Below are 16,622 nucleotides of genomic sequence, written 5' to 3'. Positions count from 1 at the left end.
CAAAAGGAAAAGGAACCAAGGCCAAAATCTGGGAACCTACAAAATCACTGGGAATGAAACAGAAGTGTGGACATTAGAATGGAGGCTCAATATCCCAGTCCAAGATCTATGGATCTGGTGGAAACTAACCCACTAAAACTGACTCCAACTATAATAAAAGGGGGAGGCTGGGCTCGGTGGCTCAGCCTATAATCCTAGCATGTTGGGAGGCCAAGGCGGGCAGATTGCTTGAGCCCAGGAGTTTGAGACCAGCCTGGGCAATATGGCAAAACCCTGTCTCTACAAAAAATACAAAAAATGAGCTGGGTGTAGTGGTGAGTGCCTGTAATCCCAGCTACTTGGGAGGCTGAGGCGGGAGGATCATCTGAGTCCAGGGAGTTTGAGGCTGCAGTGAGCCAGTTGTGCCACTGTTCTCCAGCCTGGGTAACAGAATGAGACCCTGTCTTAAAAAAAAAAAAAAGATAAGGAGAAAAGAATGAAAAGAAAAGGCAAAATTCACCATAAGAAGTGTCAGTCAGGAGTGTTTCCGCTGTTACAGAAACCCAACTAAATTTGGTTGAAGCAAGAGGAGAATCAACTTTTCTTTTTGCAGACTTAATTGAAAACATCAGGACAAGTGCCAGCTTCCAGCCCAGCTGGACCCAAGGGCTAACCTGTGGCTCCAGGGACACTCCCTCCAATTTCAGTGCTGGCTCCAGCCTTTGCTGTGTCCCCCCTCCTGGGTCAAGATGGCCTCTCAGCATCCACAGAGCCAGGCGATTCTGTGTTTGTATGGATGAGAACAAAAAGTCCCAGAAGGAAGTCTCATTGGGTCTAGCCTGGTCACATGCCCATTTCTAAACCAATCGCTGTGACTGGGCCGGCCTAGAGCTAGGCAGAGCTGGCCCCCATAGACAGAAAGGAGGAGACCCTCAGCTCCCTGGAGAATGTAGGTGCTGTTTCCGGAAGGGGCATCGAGGCCAGAAAGGCAAAGACGATAGGTGTCTACTATGCCACCTGGCTGTACTTTTTGTGAGAACCGCCGTTATCACACAAAACACAAGGGCAGGAAGTGCAGTGGCCTCACACATTTCTTAAATGAGCACCCGAAAAGCCACCAGGAATTGTGGCAGCCAAATCCTGGTCTCTCTGTGACTCTGCCCACAGGTTTCCTCACCTCCGCTTCTCTCTTTTCTCTCTCTCTGTCTTCTTCCCTGAGCCCATGAGCAAACCTGACCGCCCCATAGCACCTGAGAGCACAACCCCTTCCTTTAAGCAACAGCCCACAAGACTCACCAAATTCTCAAGATAGAGAATCTGTTAACCTCAACCAGTCAGGTGCCCGTCTTTGTCCAGTTGATTCTGGCTGGAGGGCAGGGTTGAGTAGCCTGTACGCATGGTTTCCTGGGGTAGTTGCACCTGTTTCAAAGAGAGGTGGGTCACCACGAACTGGGCAGAAACCACACGATGTGTCCATGATGCTCTGCAGCTGAATGAAGTTATCTACAAAGAAACCAAAGCCAAGGCCAGGCAGAAGTCAGGCCTGAAGCTAAGAATTTGTTTCCCCAAGACAGGAACATTCCTGCATCTGGAGGCTGAGGCTGCTTGGACGGAGAAGTGGACCCAGCTGCCAAGGTGAAGCTCTGAAGAGGCCTGTCCATGAGCGCAGGGCCAAGAACGCCTAAGAGCACCAGAAAGATGCAAGAACACCTGTGCAAAATAATAATTATGATCATAGCTGGGTGTGGTGCCTAACACCTGTAATCCCAGCACTCAGGGAAGCAGAGGCAGGAGGATCACTTGAGCCCAGGAGTTTGAGACCAGCCTGGGCAACCTGACAACCCCCTTCCCCCACACTCCTTGTCTCCACAAAAAGGACAGAATTATTTAAAAACTAATAATAATATAAAATAGCACCAATAATAAACCTTATTCAGTGCTACTGACCGGGTATGATGCCAGACACTTAAACGAACAGCATTTTTGGTTTTTTGTTTGTTTTTAAGACAGAGCCTCACTCGGTCCCCCAGGCTGCAGTGCAGTGGCACCATCTTGGCTCATTGCAACCTGTGCCTCCTGGGTTCAAGCGATTCTCATATCTCAGCCTCCGGAGTAGTTGGGATTACAAGCGTGTACCACTACGCCCAGCTAATTTTTTGTATCTTTAGTGGAGACAGGGGTTTCACCGTGTTGGTCAGGCTGGTCTCGAACTTCTGGCCTCAAAGTGATCCACCCATCTCAGCCTCCCGATGTGCTGGGATTACAGGCATGAGCCACTGCGCCTGACCTAAATGCACAGCATTTTTAAGCCCAACGATACAGTCAGGTGGGTATTTATTATCCTCACTTACAGAACATGTACTGAATGAGTGAGCATTAACTGATCTTTCACCTTACTAATTCACTTAGTCATTCACTCACTCAGTAAATAAACAATTAATGAATGCCAACTATATAGCAAATACCATGTGTGCTGGGTGTTGGGACACAAGCAGTCCTGTCTTTGTGAATGTTACAGTAAAATGTTGGAGGATCTGAAGGGTGAATGGTCATTAATTAGACTATTAGACTAATAAGAGGGGAAGGGAAGGGCATTCCAGATAGAAGGAACTGCATGTGCTAAGGCACTGTGGGAGAAGGCCATGTGTAGGGTGGGAGCAATGCCGGTTGACTGATGGTGTGCCAGAGAGCCAGAGAGCCACACAGTTTACACCTGCTGGCTCACTGACCCTTACCACAGTCCTGTGAGATCGCTACTGCTATTAATATCATTTTGCAGATGAGGAAATCGAGGTGCAGAGAAGGTAAGTAACTTTCCCAAGGTCACACAGCACCATTAGCCATGAAAGAGCGGCAGTTATAACCCAGGCCTGTGACCAGAATTCTAAACATCTCTAATCCTTAAGGAAAGGAAGGCAGGAGAAATTGGTCCATTTGGGGCAGGTGTGTTGTCTGAGAACCTTCCAGGACTATTTTCACTTGCAGCTGTAGCCACAGGCTACATAGATGGTTTCCATAATGAAGGGGAAGAAGAGTGCACCCAGCCTTTCCTGGCCACAAGCAGGAATCCTTTTAGCCAGTCATTAATGCCCAGCCACAGGAGATGCCACAGTGAGACACTCAGAGGAGCCAGACCAGGCAGAGGCAGCAAGAAAGACAGCATTGATCCTGGAGGGACACATTTAGGAGAGAGAACCTGTCAAACAAAGAGCTTGGACTTGGGGCTAGGCCAACCTCAGTCCAAATGGCAGCCCTGCTACCCACCAGCTATGTGACCCTAGGTAGTTTCCTCCTAGTCTCCAGTTCTTTATTCAAACAGAGTAAAAGTATGCTTTCCGTCTCCCTCCCACCTCCATCCTGTAGCCCATAGTCCCCCCTCCCCAGAGGCATGCACCATGACTAGTTTCATGCATCATCTTCCAGGTAAATTATAGGTAGATAGACAGATTAATAGAAGTATATATGTGTCTGTATAATGTAATACACACATATATGCAAATATTGTAACTATTGGGATGCTTTGACTAAGTACAAAAAAACTTACAGATGCAACATTTACTTACTAAGAAATGGAGATAATAAATGCCTGATTTGTGTGTTCAACTGCTCATTAATGTCTAGTAAGAATCTCAAATTTAACATGGTTCAGATTAAACTTTTATTGTTATTATTATTGTTTTGAGACAGAGCTTCACTCTGCTGCCCTGGAGTGCAGTGGTGCAATCTTGACTCACTGCAACATCAGTTTCCCAGGCCCAAGCAATCCTCCCACCTCAGCCTCCTGAGTAGCTGGGACTGCAGGTGTACAACACTATGCCTAGCTAATAAAATGAAACTTTTGATTCCTCACCTTCCAAACCTATTTCTGCCTTACTAAATACCTGGTTACTCAAACCAAAAATACATTGAAATAATTTTGGATTTTTCTCTCTTTCACTCACTTTTTTTTGGGGGGGGGGAACTGGAGTGCAGTGGTGCCACCTCAGCTCACTGAAACCTCCACCTCCTGGGTTCAAGAAGATTCTTGTGCATCAGCCACTGGAGTAGTTGGTTAAAAGCGTGTGCCAACATGCCTAGCTTTTTTTTTTTTTGGTATTTTTTTAGTAGAGACAGGGTTTCACCATGTTGACTGTCTCGAACTCCTCACCTCAAGTGATGCGCTTGCCTTGGCCTACCAAAGTGCTGGGATTACAGGCATGAGCCACCGCGCCTGGACTTTCTCTCACTTTTTACGTCTGATTCATCACCTAGTCCTGTCCAGCTTCTCTGAAAATCTAGAGGTAGATCCACTATTAAGTGAATGAAGCAAAGCTGAGTACAGGGCTCTTCAATTGCACAGCCTCTTCCAAACCTAGCAATGTGTTCACACAGTCATGTGTTTCTGCAACATCTGCAAAGGTAAGTATTTTAGCTGCAACTGGTTAGACACTGTTTCTCTGACTCCCCAACATTCTCTGCCTGGGAATATGCATTGGGTGGCATTGGGAGAGCTACGGGCAAGGATCAGCTAAGGGGAAGATGAGTTAGGGAATCCATTAAATTTGGGGTTAGTGGATGTAATTTTTTTTTTTTAATAGAGGTGGGGGTCTCACTATGTCACCCAGGCTAGACTTGAGCTCCTGGGCTCAAGTGATCCTTCCACCTCAGGCTCCTGAGTAGCTGGGACTACAGGTGTGCACCACTGCACCCAGCTTTAGCGGAATGTAATCTTGTAGCTCACAATCTTTTCGGTGAATAAGGAAAGTATTGCTTGTTGTCCTGGCAGAGAAATGGCTTCCAGGATACTCCTTCTGCCCATGCTACTGACTCACCCAGTATCAAGACACAAAAGTCAGGCACAGTGGCTCATACCTGTAATTTGAGCACTTTGGGAGGCCAACGCATGAAGATTGATTGAGCCCAGGAGTTCCAGACCAGTCTGGGCAACATAGTGAAACCCTATCTCTTCAAAAAAAAAAAAATTGTTTTAGTTAGCCTGGAGTGGTGATGGTGTGCTCCTGTAGTCCCAGCTATTAGGGAGGCTGAGGTGGGAGGATCGCTTGAGCCCACGAGATCAAGACTACGGTGAGCCATGATTGCACCACTATACTCCAGCCTGGGCAACAGAGAAGGCCTGTCTCAAATTAAAAAATCAAAATTAAAAAAAGACACAAAAGTCACAGTACTAAGGATGCCAGAGCAGGAAGAGAGAAGGAATCTGGATCCTTGGTGATAGCATTGCTTCCCTAAATGAACCAACTTTGAAACTGTTCTACATCCAGACTCCTCATAGGTAAATTACACATTTGCGGGTTGGGTATTGTTTTGTATTTGCAGCCAAAAGCATCCCAACAGATACAACAATATATGCTTCCATAGATCTAAAGTTTACAAAGGAGAGATACAGGACTGGTGATGCTGACTGCCTCTGGGGAGCGGGACAGGTACCAGAGGGATGGGTGGTGGACATATTTAATTCAGGTTTTTTTGTGTGTGCTTGGATTTTGTTTCTCTGGGGCCAACTTTCACCATTTCAAAAACCAGACAATAAAACTTCAAAGTAAGTGGAACACTTGGGGACTTTTTTTTTTTCTTTGACACAGAGTCTTGCTCTGTTGCCCAGGCTGGAGTACAGTGGCGCAGTCTTGGCTCACTGCAATCTCCTCATCCCAGGTTCAGGCAATTCTTCTGCCTCAGCCTCCCAAATAGCTGAGATTACAGGCATGAGCCACCACACCTGACTAATTTTTTTGTATTTTTGGTAGAGATGTGATTTCGCCATGTTGCCCAGGCTGGTCACGAACTCCTAAGCTCTGGTGATCCATCCTCCTTGGCCTTCCAAAGTGCTGGGATTATAGGTGTGAACCACCGTGCCCAGCCAGGTTTTACATTTCATTTAAGCACATGAAAGAAATACATTTAATCTGGCAAGCCTGGCTCTTGCCGAAGTGGTCTCAGAGAGGCCATTGGAACAACAAAGAAAGAAATGTCATTGGCAAGTTCAGATGCTGAAAGGCTGGAAAGTGATCTGGCACTCAGCATCCTGGAGCTTGAGGGACATTTGGAGTTCTTCCTGCCTCCTTCCCACTGCTGAGCAATTCCCAGCCCAGCCTGATATTTCAAAGGATTTCCAGGAAGGGGAACCTGGCACCAGCTGTACCCCCTTGAAGTTCTTGTGAATGTCTTCTTCAAATGCATCCGCCTGCTTCTTCAAAAGACAGAAGAGAAAATGCTGCTGGCGAGCTAAGGGACTTCAAAGATGGTTTTGTCATGTGTTTTATGAGTCAGGAGGCTAAGTTTTTGAGAGGAGGAGAGATTTTTTTCAAGGACACACACAGTTAATTGGTGACAGGACTCCAGTGTCCACTGAGCTAGGCTCCTTGCTCCTGTTCTGCCCAGGGCCCTTAGTTCTTCCAGGCTGTTCTACCCAGTAGGCCTCCCTGGTTCTCAAAGTGACAGCACGGGGAAATCCCTTGGGGAAAAAAATGACCTTGACATCCATGGTCTGTGAGTCTGGAGGTTGCATTCTATAGCACCCTCCTGGAGATTTACAGAGCATGTTGGCAGATTAAAGGTTCTGGATAGTCCTGAAATAAAGAAAACTACTTAAAAAAAAATTCCTGGCTGGGCATGGTGGCTCACAAATCCCAGCACTTGGGAGGCTGAGGCGGGTGGATCACTTGAGGTCAGGAGTTCAAGACCAGCCTGGCCAACATGGTGAAACTCTATCTCTACTAAAAAAAATACAAATGGTGATGCACGCCTGTAATCCCAGTAACTCGGGAGGCTACGGCAGGAGAATCACTTGAACCCAGGAGGCAGAGGTGGCAGTGAGCTGAGATCACATGACTGCACTCCAGCCTGGTCTTGCTCTGTCACAAAAACAAAAACAAAGTCCTCCCAGGTCAGGTATGGTGGCTCATGCCTATAACCCCAGCACTTTGGAAGGCCGAGGCGAGTAGATAGCATGAGCCCAGGAGTTACAGTGAGGTATGATTGCCCCACTGCACTCCATCCTGGATGACAGAGCAAGATCCTGTCTCTATTTAAAAAAATAAAAAAATAAAAAATCCCTCGAACAGAAGCTCTGGAATCAGCTTGCTGGGTTCCAATCCTTGTTCTTCCACCTCCTAGCTAGATGGCCTTGGGAAAATCACTCAGTCTCAGCTTCATTTTCTGTAAAGTGAGGATATTAATAGTACTCACCTCATAGTGCTGTCATGAAGATTAGTATCACAAGGCTACAACCATTTATCAGATATCAGGGTTTCAAAATTTACACTAAGTGAGTTCAATAAGATTATGTATAACCTCAGGTCAGGTCAGGATTTCCTTCCAACTAAGTGTTGGCACCAGACTTTTGAGAAACAGTTCATTTCATAGCCTTTTTGTTTTGTTTTGTTTTTCAGAGACGTTTCTAGTTGTCATTATAGGCTTTTTCTTTTATTCCTGATGCCTGTATCCCTCCCGCAGTATGATAGCCTTTTTTGATTTTAGAATTGTGGATAAAGGAATGAGGACTTATAATGAAGATAATAGTTAATATTTATCGAGTTTTTTTTTTTTTTTTTTTTTTTGAGACAGAGTCTCGCTCTGTCACCCAGGCTGGAGTGCAGTTGCGGAATCTCGGCTCACTGCAAGCTCCACCTCCCGGGTTCAAGCCATTCTCCTGCCTCAGCCTCCCAAGTAGCTGGGACTGCAGGCGCCCGCCACCATGCCCTGCTAATTTTTTCTGTTTTTAGTAGAGACAGGGTTTCACCGGGTTAGCCAGGATGGTCTCGATCTCCTGACCTCATAATCCACCCACCTCGGCCTCCCAAAGTGCTGGGATTACAGGCGTGAGCAACTGCGCCCGGCCTATTGTGCATTTTTGTGAAACCCGGCAATGTTCCAAGTGCCTCACATCAATTAACTTACTGAATCCACAGAGCAATCCCACGTGACAGATAGTGTGGTAAACCCTATCAGGCAAATGAACAAAGTGAGGCATAGGGGGACTAAGGAACTCACTCGAGCAACAGAGCTGGGATTAAATGAGACTATGTATATGAATTGTTTATCACAATGCCTAGCACATAATCAACAATCCATATAAACATTAGCTATTATCCTTATTAATTATGGGAGAATCATGACTAATCCTTTTTATTTTTTATGTTTTTCAGACAAGATCTTGCTCTGTCACCAGGCTGGAGTACAATGGTCCAATCATGGCTCACTGCAGCCTCAATCTCTTGGGCTCAAGCAATCCTCCTAGCTCAGTCCCCAAGCAGCTAGGACTATAGGTGTGTGCCACCACACTCAGTTAATTTTAAAAATCTTTGTAGAGATGAGGTTTTGCCATATTGCTCAGGCTAGTCTTGAACTCCTAGGCTCAAGCAATCCTTCCAGCCTCAGCCTCCCAAAGTATTGGGATTACAGGTGTGAGCCACCACGTCTGGCCTTGACTAACTTTTATCTTCTTTGCACCCATGTACAATTTCTAATTTTACTATAATAAAAATATTCTAGGATGTGTGTGGTAACTCATGCCTGTAATCCCAGCACTTTGGGAGGCCGAGGTGGGCGGATCACTTGAGGTCGGGAGTTCAAGACCAGGCTGGCCAACATAGCAAAACTCCATCTCTACTAAAAATACAAAAATTAGCCAGGCATGGTGGCACGTGCCTCTAGTCCTAGCTACTTGGGAGGCTGAGGCATGGGGAGGCAGAAGTTGCAATGAGCTGAGATCATGCCACTGCACTCCTGGTGATGGAATAAGACTCTGTCTCAAAAAAAAAATAAATAAATAGATCCTGGGTGTAATTCAATAAACATTTGTTGGCTACATACAAGGAACTAGAGGAAATATTTTTGCTATAACAGTGCAATATGGTCTTTTCAATTTGCTGGAAAGTATTTTTTTCCTTCTTTCATAAAAAAAATAAATATATATATATATATGTGGGGGAAAATGTTTTTCAAAAAATGAGACAATTTCTGAGTTGAGCCTAATATCTCAACCTCTCTCAGTCTCTCTTCTCACTCTGTCAGGTCTGATGCTGGTCTGGGCAGAAATGGATTTGTCACCTCAAAGTGGACTTCCTTGGGCACAACTAGGCCAGACACTGGGTACCGTGTGGTGGCCCTGGAGGGGTACAGCTTCAAAAAAGAACTTGCCGTTTCCCTGCAAAGAATGCAGTTAGCCAACAGCCTTCAGCCTCAGCACATTTGAGATCTGCCTTAACTTTCAAGCCAAGGCCAGCTCTTCCTGAGCAGGCCCCAGCCAAGGAACTGCACGAGGGGACTAGGACCTGACCAGTTCTGCCCAACATGGGACTCCCCTAATAAATAGTCTTTGTTCTAGAGCTCCCAGCTGAGTTGACAAAGCCTTTGTCAGCCCTGCATTGCCGTCTGAGGCTCCCCTGCTCAGTGCTGCTTTCACCCACTTTTGTCTTTCACAGGCATGCCACTCCTCCCTCTTGTCCTCCTAGCTCCATTTTACCATCTGCTTCCCAGAGGACTGGAACTGACATGCTGCCTTTACTACCCCGCAACCATTCTCACCCCACCTCCACATATGCCTGCCCAAATAATCTTGATTTTGGGCTCAGCACTGGATTGAAATCCCTTCATCTTTGGAGAGTGGGTTGCTCTCCAGTCCCAGCAGATAAATCATGATCTGTCTTAAGTAGACCCAGTAAATCCATTCTGTTCTACAGGGATTGGTCCAGGATGGGTGCCTGGCCCACCTTTTAGCCAATAAGAGGTCAGGGGAAACCGGGGTCCACTTTATTGGTAACATAGACTTTCATGTGGTTAAAGCCTTCTGTCCTGCCCCTTCCCTCCCATTTTGATCAGTGTCCTGTGATCAAATGATGTGAGGCACTGCAGCAGCTGTTTTGGGCAATGAGTTTGAGGACAAAAGCCAACTACTGAAGATGACAGAGCAGAAAGATGAGAAGAGTCTGAGTCCTGGAGAACACCCCCGAGCCACTGCAATGACTCTGAAGCCGCTGACCTCCACATGTTTTGCTATAAAAAAAAAGATTGCATTTCTTCTTTGCTGAAGTCACCATGAGTCAGGCATGCTGTGACTGGCTGCTGAAAATATAACACATGCAATCACATTCCCCATGCTCCATTCTCCAGATTACCTTCAAACCCCTGAAGGTACGGGACTCAGAATTCCTGTTGAGGTATTTGGAGTTTTCCTGGAAGGGAAATGTTCAAAACGTCCTCTCAGCCCCGCGCACAGTGGCTCACACTGTGGATCACAAAAGGACTTTTAAGGACTCACAGGATTACAAAGTCCTATAATCCCGGCACTTTGGTAGGCTGAAGCGGGCAGGTCACCTGAGATCAGGAGTTCAAGACCAGCCTGGCCAACATGGTGAAATCCTGCCTCTACTAAAAATACAAAAATTAGCCAGGCACAGTGGCGCATGCCTGAAATTCCAGCTACTCGGGAGGCTGAGGCAGGAGAATCACTTGAACCCGGGAGGTGGAGGTTGCAGTGAGCTAAGATCACACCACTACACTCCAGCCTGGGCAACAGAGCGAGACTGCATCTCTCTCTCTCTCTCTCTCTCTCTCTCTCTCACACACACACACACACACACACACACACACAAAATTCTCTCATTTCCAACTTGCCAACACCTATGATAATGTAAACCAAAAATGAAATTCTAAGCCCCTCAACTGACTGACTGAATCCTCATCTTCACCAAGGGGATCCCAAAGAAAACCTGAAAAACTAGTTCAGGCCATGATGGGAAGGAAGGTCGGATATGTCTCTTCACCACTTCATATCATCCTCCCTTTGGAGTTTAGGCACAACTGACCAGCATTCACATTAAATTACAGATCATCATAAGGTAAGCATGGTGGCTCATGCCTGTAATCCCAGCACTTTGGGAGGCCGAGGCGGGCGGATCACTTGAGGTCAGGAGTTTGAGACCAGCCTGGCCAACATGGTGAAACCCCTTCTCTACCAAAAATACAAAAATTAGCCAGGCATGGTGGCAGGCACCTGTAATCTCAGCTACTCCAGAGGCTGAGGCAGGAGAATTGCTTGAACCTGGGAGGTGGAGGTTGCAGTGAACTGAGATCACTCCATTGCAATATACCTTGAGTGACAGAGCAAGACTCTGTCTCGAAACAAAACAAAACTAAAACCCAGATCATCAGACAGACAAAACAGACTCTCTGTGCAATAAGATACCAAATTCCAACCTGATCCTGGTATAGCATCACAGTGACAGATAACAAGCCCTAAAGGAAGGCAAAGTATTTTACCCCACGATGTATTTATTTGGCATATTTTGGAGTGACCCTGGAAAGCCCACTCTTTGCCTTCTGTAGCGAATCCCCTTCCCGTTCCAGGCCTTTTCCTGATCCAGGAGAGAATTAAACTAAGAGTCTGAACCTTTTAAGGTCCAATAAGAGACATATACCATCTATCCTGTCTGAAGCCGGGTGCTTAGAGGCTTCATCTACATAAACAAGAACCTTGGCTTCACAACTCTCTTATCTTAACGCAAGCATTTCTTTTCTTCTTTCTTTCTTTTTTTTTTGAGTTGGAGTCTCATCCTGTCACCTAGGCAGGAGTGCAGGGGTGTGATCTCAGCTAACTGCAACCTCTGCCTCCCAGGCTGAAGGGGTCCTCCCGACTCCACCTCCAGATAGCTGGGAGCACAGATGCGTACCATCACGCTGGGCTAATTTTTGGTAGAGTCAGGGGTCTCTCCATGTTGCCCAGTCTGGTCTGGAACTCCTAGGCTCAAGCGATCCACCCGCCTTGGCCTCCTAAAGTGCTGGGATTACAGGCTGAGCCACCGCACCCAGCCTCAAACATTTCTTTATGCTGACTTCAACTCCTCAGGCAATGCTTCACTCTTTCAATCAATTGCCAATCAGGACATCTTCGAATCCACCTATGACCTGGAAGTTCTTCTGCTTCCATCTTTGAGATGTCTTGCCTTTTGAGGCTGAACCAATGTATACATTACATGTATTGCTTTATGTCTTGTGACTTCTGTCTCTCTAAAATGTATAAAACCAAAATGTGCACATGTCCTCAGGACCCCCTGAGACTGTGTCACGGGCCATGATCACTCATATTTGGGTCAGAATAAACTTCTTCAAATATTTTATGGAGTTTGACCTTTTTTCATCAACAATACTTACCTGTCCCTTGCTTCAAACCCTCCCATGGCTCCCCAGTACATTTTTAGGTTTTTTTTTGAGACAGAGTTTTGCTCTTTTTGTCCAGGCTGTAGTGTAGTGGTGTGATCTCTGCTCACTGCAACCTCCACCTGCTGGGTTCAAGTGATTCTCCTACCTCAGCCTCCCGAGTAGCTGGGATTACAGGCACCCGCCACCATGCCCAGCTAATTTTTGTATTCTTAGTAGAGACAGGGTTTCAACATGTTGGCCAGGCTGGTCTTGAACTCCTGACCTCAGGTGATCCACCCACCTCAGCCTCCCAAAGCGCTGGGATTACAGGCGTGAGCCACTGTGCCTGGCCAGCCCCCCAGTACTCTTAAGACAGAGTTTGAACTCCTCACTGATAAAGATCTGCAAGATCTGGCACCTCCTGGTCCCCTGCCATCACCTACGACCCTTCCCACTTCATACTTGTTCCCTAGCCAGACTGAACTGCTTTTAGTTACCTAATATTATTACTAGAAAGGGGTCCTGATCCAGACCCCACGAAAGAATTCTCTCACAAGAAAGAATTCAGAGGCCGGGCGCGGTGGCTCAAGCCTGTAATCCCAGCACTTTGGGAGGCCGAGACGGGCGGATCACGAGGTCAGGAGATCGAGACCATCCTGGCTAACACTGTGAAACCCCGTCTCTACTAAAAATACAAAAACTAGCCGGGCGAGGTGGCGGGCGCCTGTAGTCCCAGCTACTCCGGAGGCTGAGGCAGGAGAATGGCGTAAACCCGGGAGGCGGAGCTTGCAGTGAGCTGAGATCAGGCCACTGCACTCCAGTCCGGGCAACAGAGCGAGACTCCGCCTCAAAAAAAAAAAAAAAAAAAAAAAAGAAAGAATTCAGGATGAGTCCACAGAGTAAAGCAAAAGCAAGTTAATTAACAAAGTAAAGGAATAAAGGCCAGGTGCAGTGGCTCACGCCTGTAATCCCAGTACTTTGGGAGTCGAGGCAGGGGGATCACCTGAGGTTAGGAGTTCAAGACCAACCTGGCTAAAATGGCGAAACCCCATCTGTACTAAACATACAAAAAATTAGCTGGGCCTGGTGGTGCGCCCCTGTAATCCCAGTTACTCGGGAGGCTGAGGCAGTGGAATTGCCTGAACCCAGGAGGCCAAGGTTGCAATGAGCCGAGATCGCACCACTGCACTCCAGTCTGGGCGACAGAGTGAGACTCCATCTCAAAAAAAAAAGAAAAAGGAAAGTAAAAGAATAAAAGAATGGCTATTCCGTAGGCAGAGCAGCAGCATGGGCTGCTTGACTGAGTATATTTATGGACACTTTCTGATTATGTGCTAAACAAGGGGTGAATTTTTCATGAGTTTTCCAGGGCAGGGTTGGGGAGCTCCTGAAAGTGAGGGTTTCTCCTCTTTTCAGATCATATAGGGTAGCTTCTGGACATCGTCATGACGCTGGTGAGAGCGTCTTTTCACATGTTAGTGTATAATGAGCAGTGAAGACAAGCAGAGGTCACTTTTGCTGTCATCTTGGTTTGGATGGCTTTTGACCTGCTTCTTTACTACCTCTTGTTTTGTCAGCAGGGTCTTCATGACCTATATCTTGTGATACCAATCCTGCTGGCCTCTTATCTCAACCTGTGACTAAGAATGCCTAACCTCCTGGGAATGCAGGCCAGCGGGTCTCATCCACATTTTACCCAGCCCGTATTCCAGACGGAGTCACTCTGGTTCTAACACCTCTGATAATATCCTATATTACCTCCAGACATTTGCGTATGCTAATTCCTCTCCCTCTTCCCCCATTTCATGTGGCTATCTCCTCCATCCTCAGGTCTCAGCTCAAATGTTTTCTCCTCCAAGAGGCCTTCCTTGATTTCTTTTATTTTCTCTTTTTTTGAGGAGTCTCACTCTGTCACCCAGGCTGGAGTGCAGTGGTGCGATCTCGGCTCACTGCGACCTCCGTCTCCTGGGTTCAAACAATTCTTCTGCCTCAGCCTCCTGAGTAGCTGAGATTACAGGCGCCCCCCACCATGCCCAGATAATTTTTGTATTTTTAGTTGAGACGGGGTTTCACCATGTTTTCCAGGCTCGTCTTAAACTCCTGAGCTCAAGTGATCCACCCGCCTCGGCCTCCCAAAATGCTGGGATTACAGGCATGAGCCACCACCACCTTTCTTGATTTCTAGGCTGGATTCTGTAACCCCTTGGGGCTCCCATTGCACCTTGTGTTTTCCCTGTCGAAACACCTATCAAACTGGATTATGGTTGTGTGTTTTCAGGACTGCTCTCTGCTCTTTCCTATGTTACCTCTAGCTTTTTTTTTTTTTTGAGATGTAGTCTTGCTCTGTCACCCAGGCTGGAGTGCAGTGGCACTATCTCAGCTCATTGCAACCTCCGCCTCCCAGGTTCAAGCAATTCTCCTGCCTCAGCCTCCCAAGTAGCTGGGACTGCAGGCGCACACCACCATGCCGGCTAATTTTTGTATTTTTAGGAGAGACGGGGTTTCAACATGTTGGCCAGGCTAGTCTCAAACTCTTGACCTCAGGTGACCCACCTGCCTCAACCTCCCAAAGTTCTGGGATTACAGGCGTGAGCCACTGCACCTGGCCTCCAGCTCTTTTTTTCTAATTGCTGGCCTGCTTTCCAAAAGTTGGCTTAGGCCCGTGACCAGGTTCTTGGCTGTAGACTCACAAAGAACTGCTTCCCAGAGACCTCTCCACCATCTCCATTTTGCAGTTTTACTCCAGCAGTTGGATGTGTTTGGTTTCTCAGTCTGACTGGTGACTCTTCTCTGATCCTCTAAATCCTTTTTTGAGACAGAGCCTTGCTCTTTCCCCTGCAAATTCCGGGTCTAGGCGTTTTTCTTTCTCTTTTTTCTTTTCTTTTCTTTTCTTTTTTTTTTTTTTTTGAGATGGTGTCTTGCTCTGTCACCCAGGCAGGAGTACAGTGGTGTGGTCTGACTCACTGCAGTCTCCGCCTCCTGGGTTCAAGTGATTCTCCTGCCTCAGCCTCCCGAGTAGCTGGGATTACAGGCATGCCCCACCATACCCAGCTAATTTTGTATTTTTAGTCAAGACGGGGTTTCTCCATGTTGGTCAGGCTCGTCTCGAACTCCTAACCTCAGGTGATCCTCCCACCTCGGCCTCCCAAAGTGCTGGGATTACAGGCGTGAGCCACCGCACCCAGAGTCCTTTTTTTCCTTTTAGAAGAAAATAAAAAAAGAATCTAGAGGATTGGTGAAAAATAAAAAATGACAGTAGAAATCTAGGAAGGGGTTTTAATCGTTACTTAATCCAACCCTTTTTTTTTGTTGCAGAGGGGAAACTGAAACTCAAACAGGGGTATGTAACTTGCTCAGGATCATGTGGCCAAGTTGTAGAATCAGGTTGCACTCTAGCCTGGGTGATAGAGGGGAACTCCATCTAAAAAAAAAAAAAAAAAAAAAGGAAGAAAAGAAAGAAAAAGAAATTATTAACAATGAAAATTAAAACAAATAAAAATGTTAGAGGCTAGACTCCACAACCAGCCCACTCTCACCCTCTGTGTTGTAAATGCTTGCATGAGGCTTCAGGCAACTTTCAGACTGACAAGGAAGTTTACAGCACCCAGTTCATAGTGGGAGTGTCCTAATGAATGATGAACGAGAATGCATAATCTGAATCTGATCACAAGAAAACATCAGACAAGCTCAAAAGGAGCATTATTCTTTAAAAAAAAAAAAAAAAAAAAAAAAAGATGGTGAGTGGAGGAAGAGCATTCTTCAAAAATGTCATAAAATACAAAGAAATGCTATGAAATGTTCCAGATCAAAGGACACTAAAGAGACATGACAACTGAATGCAATACTTGACACTAAACTGGATTCTGTACTGAAGGAGAAAAAAATCCCTTATGACATTATAGACTCAATTAACAAAATTGGGGCCGGGTGTGGTGGCTCACACCTGTAATCTTAGCACTTTGGGAGGCTGAGGCTGGCAGATCACCTGAGCTTAGGAGTTCGAGACCAGCCTGGCCAACATGGCGAAACTCCATCTCTACTAAAAATATAAAAATTAGCTGGGCATGGTGGCAGGCACCTGTAATCCCAGCTACTCAGGAGGCTGAGGCACAAGAAACCCGGGAGATTCTGTCTGGGAAGTGGAGGTTGCATGAGCTGAGATTGCGCCACTGCACTCCAGCCTGGGCAACAGAGTGAGAATCTGTCTCACAAAAAAAAAAAAAAAAAAATTGGGCTGGGCACGGTGGCTCACCTGTAATCCCAGCACGTTGGGAGGCTGAGGCAGGCAGATCACAAGGTCAGGAGATCGAGACCATCCTGGCTAACACAGTGAAACCCCGTCTCTACTAAAAATACAAAAAAATTTAGCCGGGCGTGGTGGTGGGCGCCTGTAGTCCCAGCTACTCGGGAGGCTGAGGCAGGAGAATGGCATGAACCTGGGAGGCAGAGCTTGCAGCGAGCCAAGATCACGCCACTGCACTGCAGCCTGGGCTACGGAGTGAGAC

The sequence above is a fragment of the Colobus angolensis genome, unplaced genomic scaffold, assembly GCF_000951035.1.
Source record: "Colobus angolensis palliatus isolate OR3802 unplaced genomic scaffold, Cang.pa_1.0 Scaffold8, whole genome shotgun sequence".
NCBI classification, from domain to species: Eukaryota; Metazoa; Chordata; class Mammalia; order Primates; family Cercopithecidae; genus Colobus; species Colobus angolensis.
This window is presented reverse-complemented; position numbering follows the sequence as displayed.